Below are 14,382 nucleotides of genomic sequence, written 5' to 3' on the forward strand. Positions count from 1 at the left end.
CAACATTTTAACTAAGGGGAACTAAAATTTGTTGAGCATCTTCTATGCGCAGTCCTGTGTTTTTCATTTTTTGTATGGTATCTCATTTAATAGACTTACACATTGAAACAGTAAAGAGCAGAAATTAAAAGGACAAGATCAGTTAGCTAAACTCCTGGGTTCAAATCTCAGCTCTTTCACTTACTGGCTATGTCCTTAAACAACTTCTTTCATCTCTCTGTGCCTCAGTTTCTTCATCCGTAAAAGAGGAAAGTACATACCTTATAGAATCAATATTATTAAGTGAGTTAATACATGAAAAAAATACTTAGAACATGGCTGGCTCAAAGTAAGCACTATACTTCTTAACTATTTTTCTTTTAATTTAGGTAAAATGTAATTTAAATAAACAAATAAAGGCACTTTTTAAAAAAAGGTGGGAAATGCGTGGGTTGGTGGAAAACCAAAAGATAATTTCTCTGCTCTACACACCACCATGGGATGCTGCGTAGCCAATATCTCAGCTCCGACATCAACTAGATGATATGTCTCTAAACTTCAGGATGCTTTTTGTCTCCATCAAATGCACCCCCCACCATCACCCTTCTGAGAATCTCTAGCCACTTTGCCCCAAGCTGTCTCAGGATCCAGGGATACTGCTTGGTCTTTTGGGGAGGACTCTAGCCCAGGACCCACCTATTCATTCTATCACATCTGAAAATAAGGCTCTGGTTAAGTCTTCATCGTCTCGTCTAAATATCTGGGAAGGGAAAGATGGCTAAGGAAGAAAAATTGAACCTACTAAGCTTTAAGTGAAATATTTTACAATTGCCACAGATTAAAATGAACATATGCCAGCAAAAGAAACTGTTTACAAATCTTAAAGCATTGTAGCTTCTTATATAAATATCTCAAGGGGAAAAAAACTTTTTTGAAAATATGGTCATTAGGATTGTGTTTCTGGGTTATTTGTTGTGTTCATTTTTTGAAGAGTCTGGTGATCGCTGTATGGTTGCACACTTGAAAGAAACAATATCAATTAGTGTGTATAAAAACCTCAGTGCTTTAAAGTCCTTCATCAATCATGAGTCATAGCAACAATCTTAGCTCATCACTTTTCTGATTACAAAACTCCAGGTGACCTACAGCAAATTCAAGAGGTCTTATGAGTCCAAGACCTTAGTCTGGCCAGTTAGCACCATTCCAAGTGAAAGCTCCAAGGCTATCACCTGACTCTTGCTACCTTTTCCCACTGTTCTCTGCAACAGCTCAAACTTCTTTGGCCCTAAACTAAGCCTGTCAACTCACAATGCATAGTAAGCTGCCATATGAAGTTGATCAAGTCAGAAATATATATTGTTGCCTGACTGAAATGTTTGCTGATGAACTAGTTACTGCATTTGCCAGCCTCACTCCATCCTTGGTCTCGTTCGTTGTTTTTGAGGCCTCTCTGATTTAAGTTTATTGCTCTAAATTCTGAGACTATTTAGGAACACTGGGGGATGAGAGAGAAAGATTTCAATAAGGAATTTCTTAGTATATAATTGACTGCACAGGAACAAATATTTATTTTGTTGTATGCAGTTTGTTTCTCAATGCAGCTTAAAAAAAATATTGGCACACGTGTAGAATCTATTGGGAAACTTGACTCCATCTTGCCTGTCCTAGACTAGAATAGTAAAGATAAACATTACACAGTCGATAAGTTCCTAAGAGCATAGGGCCATATTTATCTACATCACTAGTACCTGATTAAAGAGGCACTTCAGACATACTTTTTTATGATGGTGAAGTGTTTACAACAAATCACTATGTAAAATTTGCACCCACGTTGTACTTCAGTAGTAAAATATCCAATCTTAAATAAATTTAGTAAAGTAAAAAATTACTGTATATTTTAGACAAATACTGTAGTTTTTCTACATGAAAACTAATTGCAAAGTTAACTATTGTTTAAAAACAGAGCCAATAAAAATATTTTTATTTCTAGTTTGGCCTTCTGGTCAACAGTATTCTATTGGTTATTGTGCTACTGAGTACTGTGTCTCCCAGCTCCAGTAGATTGTTGCAGCCTTCTTTGAATGCAACCATTAGCCTACTATGTATCGCACTAAGCTTGCATGCTAATTACAAAGTCTCCAGTAATTATGGTTTATCTCTGCATACTTTTGAACATTTTATAATGGAGAAAATATTTGCTGGGGGGAGTTCTCATCCAAACATTATTTGCAAGAATGCTGCTTACACAGTTCTTTCTCAATGCATATTACTGTGTTCCATAAATAACTGTGTTACATATTGCAGCATCCTTGGAAGGTAGTCAAATGGGAATATATTCATTTTTTTATGGTTTGGAAAAACTAAACCTTTTCCTGATTTACCATATTGAGTTAGCCACGCCCATTGCTGAGCTTTCATAGCAGTTTGTCATCCCTAAAAGAAATCATTATTTTTGAAGTACAAAATCTGACACAGAAGCTTTTCTGATAAGATTATTCTTCAACTAATACGCTTTGTCTCTGAATGAATAAAAGAAATGTACTGTATAAGTCCATTTGACCACTTAGCATATTATGTATGTCTGTTATATATTTGAACAAAATGGAAGAATTAGTATATCAGCTGGAATAGTATAGATAATTTAAATATCAGTGTAAGAACTAGAAATAAAATAATTTACTCTTATTTATATTTAACAAGATCTATTAAGTATGTACTACGTACCTGATAAGGCATTGGAGAGATAAAGATGGGAAATTATGGTGTCTGTCTCTATAATCTAGCAAGGGAAGAGCTTCAGAAATAAATGAAAGCAACAATGTAATAGCTGTGATGATACTACGGGCACATGAGAGGAGGAATGATCCCTCCCTCTTGGGAAGGATCAAGGGTGATGCCAAGATGGGTGACAGCTGATAAGTAACATGTGGATGACTATAACGATTCTGCTATAACTCAGGCATTGTGTTAAGAACTGCCGGAAATGGGATCGTACAATGGAAAACTTTAATATCTATTCAACAAATGTTTATACTTTATTCACTGTAACGTAATAAGTTATAATCTCTATTTTCAGAAATTTACAGTCTAATTTAGGAGACAAGACATATACATCAGTGAGTGTGTTTGTGTGTGTGTGTGTGCATGGATGTTTGAACACAGAAGTATTTGAGTGCTAAATGAACATAGTGCAAATAAAGGAGGTAACGGAGGGAGGGAGCACTATGAACTCAGCTGATCCAGGAAGGATGCAGGGTGATGGCAGAGCTTGAGGAGGCCCTGGTCAGTGGAAAGGTGGCTATTTTCTTTTTTTTTTTAAGAATTTTTTAAATTAATTAATTTATTTTTCGCTGCATTGGGTCTTCGTTGTTGCACGCGGGCTTTCTCTAGTTGCGGCGAGCGGGGGCTACTCTTTGTTGCAGTGCATGGGCTTCTCATTGCAGTGGCTTCTCTTGTTGCGAAGCACAGGCTCTAGGCACACAGGCTTCAGTAGTTGTGGCACATGGACTTCAGTAGTTGTGGCTCGTGGGCTCCAGAGCGCAGGCTCAGTAACTGTGGCATACAGGCTTAGTTGCTCCGCAGCATGTGGGATCTTCCCGGACCAGGGCTCGAACCCATGTCCCCTGCCTTGGCAGGTGGATTCTTAACCACTGCGAAAGTGGCTACTTTCATTGGAGAGAATGCCAAGGCAAAGACCTGGGCGCAGGATTATATCACTTAGGATATTTCAAGCGCAAGAAACAGAAACTTAAGACAAATTGGCTTGAGCAACAAAGGAAATTTGTCCTCAGAGAACTGAAGAGTGAAAACGTAGGGTAGGCTTTAATGCACTTGGTCCCAGGTCTTTGGCTCATTTCCCTGTGCTTCTCTCAGTTCTGCCATCCTCTATATCCTGCTTTGTTCTGGGCTGGGTTTTCTCAGAGTGGCAGAAATGGCTACCATATATCACCAGGCAAAACATTCCAGGCATAATTCCTGAGATTCGTCCTTCCTGGGCTGGCTCAGGCCATTCGCTGCTCCTGAACTTGTCCTTGTTCAGGGAGATGGAAGGTGCTGACTAGATTAACACTGATAGAGTCAGCTTCCCAGGAAACACAAGAATTTTTTGATGCAGAAATAAGGGGACCGTTGGCAAGTGAGGCATGGATATCAGCTAGGCAGTCAATGAGTGGCAGTTACAGCTTGTTCACAGGATGTTTCCTTGACTTTGGGGCACATTGTCACCATTCTTTGTGTCATCATTGCCAAGTGCCATGTCCATATGGCTTGGGAACCTGGAACCTGATCACTCGCATTGTGTCTGATTCCTCTGGTAGAGTAAGAACTTTCTGAGGGTGGTGACCATAAGTCCTGCTCATCTTTGTATCTCCAGCAGCAAGCAGAGGGTAGACCCTCAGTAGGCCCTCAATAAATCAGTGCTATTCAATAAATCAATGTACCAAAGAATTTTAATATGGCTTTGGCAGGCACAAAAAGAAAGAGAGACCAAAACTAAGAGCCCGTCGTACACCTGAGGCTTGAGTTGAAAATGGTTTGCTCAAGGGCAGCGTTTTCCAAAGTGTGTTCCAAGAAATACGAGTCTCACATGATGTTCCTGGAAAAAGAGTCAGTGGTCAAAACAGTTTGGGAATTACTGCATTCAGATTCCGACCCCTGCCCCAACACGCTTCCTAGGAGGCTTGTCATGTGTATTAAGGTATGACCTACATATTACATCATGTGGAAAAAAATGCTTAAGGCATTTAACCAAGCACTTCTCAAACTTATCTGACATATGCCCATTCCTCATGCTTCTCCACATAATGTCTATTAATGTTTGTGGAAGCAGTATCTTGGTTTCTATAAGGAAGTTTATCACCTGTTTCTTTACAGGAATGCCAAGAACATTTCTTTCCCTGTGCGTTCTTACCTGACAGCAAAAAGGAGGTGCTCTTCTTAGATGAACTGTCCATCACAGTTAGAGGGGATTCCTGGCTTCCCCCAGTGGCTGGTGAAGACAGGGAGGGGCTCCCAATCCCAGGCATTCCTTCCCCACCAAAAAAGGTAACAGAAAAACATTCTTCCCCTCACATCCTCACTGAGGTACCAGAAAGTGAAATAAACCCTGGCCCCTCCCCCGGGATCACTGCAGCCTGGGGCAGACCATGATATATACTAGGTTGCTTGAACAGATTCAAACCTAGTGAAACAGTACTACCATTAGCTCAGCCTCTAATTGCGTGCTAACCGTGGACAGAGAAAATAAAATCACCCATGGACAAAAGTGACTGCAGCTTTATGCGTGGGTCTCTAAAAGCGACCCCTTACTAAGAATGCCTAAACTAAACAACTAATGCAAGGAAAGGAAGTTCCCCATTCGTGTATTTGCTCATTTCTAAGGCAATGAATTTAGATGATATTTTTTATTGTGGAAATTTTTCAAAAAAATAAAAGCAGAAGGACAGTAAACAAACCACCTTTGTACTCATCACTCAGCTTGAACAAATATGACATTTGTCAATTTGTTTTTAGTTTTACCCTTCCACCCTTTTTGTTTGTTTCCTACACTATCTTAAAGCAAACTCTGAATATTATGCCATTTCCAATGTAAATTCTTTGTTCTTCATCTCTGATTTATATAATTTATATAGTGGCATGATATCTATCTATCTATAGATAGATAGATATCATGCCACTATTAAATCTAACATAATTAATAGTAATTTCTTAATATCATCTGATAGCTAGTTCATATTCATGACCCCCAGATTATCTCAAAGATACATTTATACAGTGTGTGTAGTCAAATCAAATCAAGTCCCAAACACGGCTCTCATTCATTTGGTTGTTATTTCTTATGTCTCATTCTCAATTTTAAGTCCCCTTTGCCCTTTTTTCACCTTTGTCATTATTTTCTACATTTCTTTTACGCTAGATGCATTTTTAAGATATTGTTCATCATTTACCATTCTGACATACATAGTCAAAGGACATGAAAAAATCAAATAGGTAGATCATCTTTTAAATTGGGACAGAGAACATACAAAATTAAATGTGCTTTATATTTTACCCTTTGGGTTGTGAATGTCCCTTATTTATCCTCAGATATTTCCGTGTAGGGGAAAAAAGCAATAAGCTCAGGAAGCATAGTTTCTGAGTAATAGTTATATTTTATGATTTTATATTTATAATTTATTTTATGATTTTATATTTACAATTTATAATTAATCATTCCTGGAGGTGAGAGAAGACTATGACCCAAATCTACTCATTTGTGGGATAACAACACCCATTCTTGATGAAATAAGACAAAATCTTGTGTTCTTCTCAAAAGATTTGTCTGTATGCATCTCAATTTCTTAATTTATTTTAAATTATTCGAGTTGTTTAACTCATGCATGTTTCAACTTTCTTATGCCATGATTGGGAAGAAACTCAAAACAAAAATCTGATAATGATTTTCAGAAACAGGATCCAGCCTTCTTAAGAGTTTTGCCAGTTAGTCACCTTTGTTTCAGAAAAGCTGCATGCTAAGTGGGTCACTTCATTGGCATAGGCAGTAATTTCTGCGGCTTTATTTAGAAGAGATGAGGAAAGAAAGATAAATTGTGAAGAGAATTAGTAACACAATTTTTCAATTGCAAGTATTTCAATTGATTAACTGTCAGACCAAGCATTTCCCTAAACTCAGCAAACCAACTCAATCTGTCTTTTGACATATTCTTTGCAATTTGTTAAGGCTTTTGGCCCAATCGAGAACACCAACCACCAACTATTAGTTTAGGTTTGCTTTGTAGGTTGGAATTATTTTACTTGGAGAAATCTATATATTGCATGATAATTGCACAACCCAGTTAATCAAAATTCTTATAACAACAACAGCAACAAAAAACTCTTATAACATCCAAGGAATGTGCCAGAAAGTCTTAAAAAAGCACACCAATGATTTGTAAAGATATCTTTATTACTTTCTTGCCCATTTGTTGCAACTATGATACTCTTTCATGCTCTGAACTTTTAATAGAATAACTCCCCTGTAAGCCATTCCTTTCCAACAAGGGTAAGAAACTTTCTCCTCCTTTAAGTACAAGCTAATTAGATAATCATTCATCATTACCAGATGCTGATTTGGGGGACTTTTTGGAAAAGAGAGGTTGTATACCTGCAGTCTCATTGCTTAGGACGTATTAAAGTAATTGAGTTAAAAGCTCTGTGCACTCACTGAAACAAAAAATAGGGATATAGCTATTGGTTTTCAAGTCACAGGGAATACGCTGTTCTCCAGTGTTGATCTTGATAAAGCAACCTCAGTTTCATAAACCACTGAAAAACCAGGATTTAACTAGCTGACAGAAGAACCATGGCATCAATATGTCTTTAAATGGAGGTCAGGGAGAAGTTAAATTACTGACCAAATGGGTAAAAATCTTTCCCCTGGCATGTAGCCTAAGTTTTTAGTACATCTCCAGGCAAGATCGTGTGGCTTCATTCGTTTAAATCATTTTGCTTCATACTAAAAGGAGGATGGGTAAGATGTGACATTGGTTCTCAAACAGGACAGTTATATATAAGTAAGAGCACCTTCCCTGACACAGTACTGTTTTCAGAGAAGCCACCATTTCTCCTGCAGGACAGATACAACCAATCAAGTTGAAGGTATACATGAGTCACCTTATGGTTTTATTCATCTCTGCCAATAGGCATAGCTCTCAGCCTCTGCAGTTGAATGGCACCTGTTCAAATGGGCTCTCACTACACACATGAGGCTTTCTTGGCTCTCTTCCTCATAACCAGAGGCTTATGGGTCATGGAATCTAAAGTCTTGGGCAGGAGGGACCTGAGTGTTAGGTCTGATGGTCCAGGCTGGCAGCCTAGGTTTGCGCTGTGCCCAAAGGAAGGGAGATTCAAAGGACTAGAGAAGTTTGTAGCATATGGAGCATAGTAGACACTCAATAAATACTACTGACCAGCAACTGACTGTATATAGTATCTATAATCTCATTTTTTAAGAAAAAAGCAGAGGTTGTATTTTTTTTAATAAAAGGAAACCCTAACTAAAGAGTAACAGATTATGTTCACACCACTGGTCGTGGGGCAAAAATGAGATACCAGTACTTCCAGTGGGTTACTAGTGAGCAAGGTATTGCAGGAAGACTCTGGGACCGGAGACGGTCAAGTGGAAGAACTTCCCCTCACACAGGGGTTGTCCTGGGCTCCGTTTCAACCTATGGATTGGGGTACATATAGGAATGAGACAACTGTCTTAAAACTAAGGAGATGGGGCTTCCCTGGTGGTGCAGTGGTTGAGAGTCCGCCTGCCGATGCAGGGGACGCGGGTTCGTGCCCCGGTCCAGGAAGATCCCACGTGCCGCAGAGCGGCTGGGCCCGTGAGTCATGGCCACTGAGCCTGCGCGTCCGGAGCCTGTGCTCCGCAATGGGAGAGGCCACAACAGTGAGAGGCCTGCATACCGCAAAAAAACAAAACAAAAACAAAAAACAAAAAAAAACTAAGGATATGAACAAGGCTCTACCAATAAATGAAAGAAACACTTTTATAGTGAGATGATCTTTCTTCTGTGACATCTTCATTCAATTTTCTAAAATTTAATACTAACTTGAACCCTCTGTTCTTGTGAGTACCACAAAGAAGCACAAGGAAAACCTTTAATCTTTCTAAGGCAGAGATGCTCAGAACAATCAAGGTATAATGATATCACCTCCTTCCCTCATTTTTTTTTTTTTTTTTTTTTGCACAGCAGGCCAGGTTCAGCCTGCTTGTACAGTTGGCAGCACTTGCTCTTGTACTGGGTGCTATTCAAGCAGAGCTTGCTCTCATGCTCTGTGGGTCCCACATTCCTTTGAGGAGCCTGTCAAAGTTGAGAATATCTTCCTGGAAAATTCCTCTCTCCACCGACAGACATTCACATAAAATCTCAAGGGGATCCTGGACCCTCCAAGCCCATGCATGGCCTTGAGTTAAGAACCTTTGGATGGGGTAGGTGATGCCAAAGGGCTTGCTCAGCTCTGCCCTCAGTGGAAAGGCAGTGTGGGGCAGTGGTGAGAGCATGGCTCTAGAGCCTGCAGCTTGGGCTCCAACCCCTGCTCACCCCACCTCCCTTTTCTAGATGCTATGGCAGACACTGCTAAGAGTTGCCCTCTCATGCTTGTTTGGCTCTTTTTCCTTTTAAGTGAACACTGATTGCTTTCTGGCTTGCAATGCGTGTAAAGAAAACACTGCTTTTCCCGGTCATGCTTGCACCAGGGGACAACATGATGAAGCAACAGTCCACTGGCTGGAGCTTTTGGGGAACTCCACACACAGGGACACAATCGGCCAGAGTACATCCTCTGCCCTTTGATCCTCCTCTTTGACCTTTATGGAATATGCACCCAACTCTGGTTGGTGGCTCTGAGGTGAAAGCCATACTGTCTTATACTGGCTGCTATAACAACATATCACAGACTGGGTGGCTTATAAACAGCAGAAATGTATTGCTCACAGTTTGGGAGGCTGGATGTCCAAGATCATGGTGCCAGCATGCTAGGGTTCTGCTGAGAGCCCTCTTCCAAGTTGCAGACTGCCAACTTGTCGTATCTTCACATGGTGGAAGATGGGAGGACGCTTTCTCAGGCCTCTTTTTTTTTTTTTTTTGCGGTACGCGGGCCTCTCACCGCTGTGGCCTCTCCCGTTGCAGAGCACAGGCTCCGGACACGCAGGCTCAGCGGCCATGGCTCACGGGCCCAGCCGCTCCGTGGCATGTGGGATCTTCCCAGGCCGGGGCACGAACCCGTGTCCCCTGCATTGGCAGGCGGACTCTCAACCACTGCGCCACCAGGGAAGCCCCTCCCATTCTTGAGTGCTTTGCCTTCATGACCTAATCACCTCCCAAAGCCCCCACCTCCTAACAGCATCACCTCGGGCATTAGGTTTCAACATATGAATTTTGGGGACACACAAATGTTCAGCCTGTAGCACATACATTAAGAAACATTGCAGCCATCTTGAATGAGGTGTCGTGCAGAAGTCTGCTGTGGAAAATGTGATCTGACGCGTTAGGCACAAAGCCTCTGCACACGACCCACTATAAGCAGGTGAAACTGGACCGAGAAGAAGAGTTCACAGAAATATCTGAATCTTACTTCAAATGAAGTAACTGATGCCTGAGATCCCAAGAAAGCAATTCACACAATGGAAGCCAGGCTGATGATAGCCACAGACTTACAATTCTAAAATATTTGACTTGGGAGAGCCGGAGGAAGATGGCGGAAGAGTAAGACGCGGAGATCACCTTCCTCCCCACAGATACATCAGAAATTCATCTACACGTGGAACAACTCCAACAGAACACCTACTGAACACTGACAGAAGACCTCAGACCCCCCAAAAGGCAAGAAACTCCCCACATACCTGGGTGGATGAAAGGCTCTTGGTGCTGCAGCCAGGAGTCAGTGCTGTGCCTCTGAAGTGGGAGAGCCAACTTCAGGACACGGGTCCACAAGAGACCTCCCAGCTCCACATAATATCAAGCAGCGAAAATCTCCCAGGGATCTCCATCTCAACACCAACACCCAGCTTCAGTCAACGACCAGCAAGCTACAGTGCTGGTCACCCTATGCCAAGCAACTAGCAAGGCAGGAACACAACCCCACCCATTAGCAGAGAGGCTACCTAAAAACATAATAAGGCCACAGGCACCCCAAAACACACCACCAGACGTGGACCTGTCCACCAGAAAGACAAGATCGAGCCTCAACCACCAGAACACAGGCATTAGTCCCCCCCCACCAGGAAGCCTACACAACCTACTGAAACAACCTTAGCCACGGGGGACAGACACCAAAAACAACGGGAACTACGAATCTGCAGCCTGCAAAAAGGAGACCCCAAACACAGTAACATAAGCAAAATGAGAAAGCAGAAAAACACACAGCAGGTGAAGGAGCAAGATAAAAACCTACCAGACCTAACAAATGAAGAGGTAATAGGCAGTCTACCTGAAAAAGAATTCAGAATAATGATAGTAAAGCTGATCCAAGATTCTATTTCCCAGATCCAAAATCTTGGAAATAGAATAGACAATATGCAAGAAACAGTTAACAAGGACCTAGAAGAACTAAAGATGAATCAAGCATCGATTAAAAACACAATAAATGAAATGAAAAATACTCTAGATGGGATCAATAGCAGAATAACTGAGGCAGAAGAACGGATAAGTGACGTGGAAGATAAAATAGTGGAAATAACTGATGCAGAGAAAAATAAAGAAAAAAGAATGAAAAGAACAGAGGACAGTCTCAGAGACCTCTGGGACAACATTAAATGCACCGACATTCGAATTATAGGGGTTCCAGAAGAAGAAGAGAAAAAGAAAGGGACTGAGAAAATATTTGAAGAGATTATAGTTGAAAACTTCCCTAATATGGGAAAGGAAATAGTTAATCAAGTCCAGGAGGCACAGAGAGTCCCATACAGAATAAATCCAAGGAGAAATACGCCAAGACACATATTAATCAAACTGTCAAAAATTAAACACAAAGAAATCATATTAAAAGCAGCAAGGGAAAAACAACAAATAACACACAAGGGAATCCCCATCAGGTTAACAGCTGATCTCTCAGCAGAAACTCTACAAGCCAGAAGGGAGTGGCAGGACATAATTAAAGTGATGAAGGAGAGAAACCTGCAACCAAGATTACTCTACCCAGCAAGGATCTCATTCAGATTTGATGGAGAAATTAAAACCTTTACAGACAAGCAAAAGCTGAGAGAGTTCAGCACCACCAAACCAGCTTTACAACAAATGCTAAAGGAACTTCTCTAGGCAAGAAACACAGCAGAAGGACTATACCTACAATAACGAACCCAAAGCCATTAAGGAAATGGGAATAGGAACATACATATCAATAATTACCTTAAATGTAAATGGACTAAATGCTCCCACCAAAAGACACAGAGTGGCTGAATGGATACAAAAACAAGACCCATATATATGCTGTCTACAAGAGACCCACTTCAGACCTAGAGACACATACAGATTGAAAGTAAGGGGATGGAAAAAGATATTCCATGCAAATGGAAATCAAAAGAAAGCTGGAGTAGCAATTCTTATATCAGACAAAATAGACTTTAAAATAAAGACTATTAGAAGAGACAAAGAAGGACACTACATAACGATAAAGGGATCGATCCAAGAAGAAGATATAACAATTGTAAATATTTATGCACCCAACATAGGAGCACCTCAATACATAAGGCAAATACTAACAGCCATAAAAGGGGAAATCGACAGTAACACACTCATAGTAGGGGACTTTAACACCCCACTTTCACCAATGGACAGATCATCCAAAATGAAAATAAATAAGGAAACACAAGCTTTAAATGATACATTAAACAAGATGGACTTAATTGATATTTATAGGACATTCCATCCAAAAACAACAGAATACACATTTTTCTCAAGTGCTCATGGAACATTCTCGAGGATAGATCATATCTTGGGTCACAAATCAAGCCTTGGTAAATTTAAGAAAATTGAAATTATATCAAGTATCTTTTCCGACCACAATGCTATGAGACTAGACATCAATTACAGGAAAAGATCTGTAAAAAATACAAACACATGGAGGCTAAACAATGCACTACTCAATAACGAAGTGATCACTGAAGAAATCAAAGAGGAAATTAAGAAATACCTAGAAACAAATGACAATGGAGACACGACGACCCAAAACCTATGGGACGCAGTAAAAGCAGTTCTAAGGGGGAAGTTTATAGCAATAAAATCCCACCTTAAGAAACAGGAAACATTTCGAGTAAACAACCTGACCCTGCACCTAAAGCAATTAGAGAAAGAAGAACAAAAAACCCCCAAAGTTAGCAGAAGGAAAGAAATCATAAAGATCAGATCAGAAATAAATGAAAAAGAAATGAAGGAAATGATAGCAAAGATCAACCAAACTAAAAGCTGGTTCTTTGAGAAGATAAACAAAATTGACAAACCATTAGCCAGACTCATCAAGAAAAGAAGGGAGAAGACTCAAATCAGTAGAATTAGAAATGAAAAAGGAGAAGTAACAACTGACACTGCAGAAATACAAAAGATCATGAGAGATTACTATAAGCAACTCTATGCCAATAAAATGGACAACCTGGAAGAAATGGACAAATTCTTAGAAATGCACAACCTACCAAGACTGACTCAGGAAGAAATAGAAAATATGAATAGACCAATCACAAGCACTGAAATTGGAACTGTGATTAAAAATCTTCCAACAAACAAAAGCCCAGGACCAGATGGCTTCACAGGCGAATTCTATCAAACATTTAGAGAAGAGCTAACACCCATCCTCCTCAAACTCTTCCAAACAATATCAGAGGAAGGAACACTCCCAAACTCATTCTACGAGGCCACCATCACCTTGATACCAAAACCAGGCAAGGATGTCACAAAGAAAGAAAACTACAGGCCAATATCACTGATGAACATAGATGCAAAAATCCTCAACAAAATACTAGCAAACAGAATGCAACAGCACATTAAAAGGATCATACACCATGATCAAGTGGGGTTTATTCCAGGAATGCAAGGATTCTTCAATATACGCAAATCAATCAATGTGATACACCATATTAACAAGTTGAAGAAGAAAAACCATATGATCATCTCAATAGATGCAGAGAAAGCTTTCGACAAAATTCAACACCCATTTATGATAAAAACCCTGCAGAAAGTAGGCATAGAGGGAACTTTCCTCAACATAATAAAGGCCATATATGACAAACCCACAGCCAACATTGTCCTCAATGGTGAACAACTGAAACCATTTCCACTAAGATCAGGAACAAGACAAGGCTGCCCACTCTCACCACTCTTATTCAACCTAGTTTTGGAAGTTCTAGCCACAGCAATCAGAGAAGAAAAGGAAATAAAAGGAATCCAAATTGGAAAAGAAGAAGTAAAGCTGTCACTGTTTGCAGATGACATGATACTATACATAGAGAATCCTAAACATGCTACCAGAAAACTACTATAGCTAATCAATGAATTTGGTAAAGTAGCAGGATACAAAATTAATGCACAGAAATCTCTGGCATTCCTGTACACTAATGATGAAAAATCTGAAAATGAAATCAAGAAAACACTCCCATTTACCATTGCAACAAAAAGAATAAAATATCTAGGAATAAACCTACCTAAGGAGACAAAAGACCTGTATGCAGAAAATTATAAGACACTGATGAAAGAAATTAAAGATGATACAAATAGATGGAGAGATATACCATGCTCCTGGATTGGAAGAATCAGTATTGTGAAAATGACTCTACTACCCAAAGCAATCTACAGATTCAATGCAAACCCTATCAAACTACCACTGGCATTTTTCACAGAACTAGAACAAAAAATTTCAAAATTTGTTTGG

The sequence above is a fragment of the Hyperoodon ampullatus genome (assembly GCF_949752795.1).
Source record: "Hyperoodon ampullatus genome assembly, chromosome: 16".
NCBI classification, from domain to species: domain Eukaryota; kingdom Metazoa; phylum Chordata; class Mammalia; order Artiodactyla; family Ziphiidae; genus Hyperoodon; species Hyperoodon ampullatus.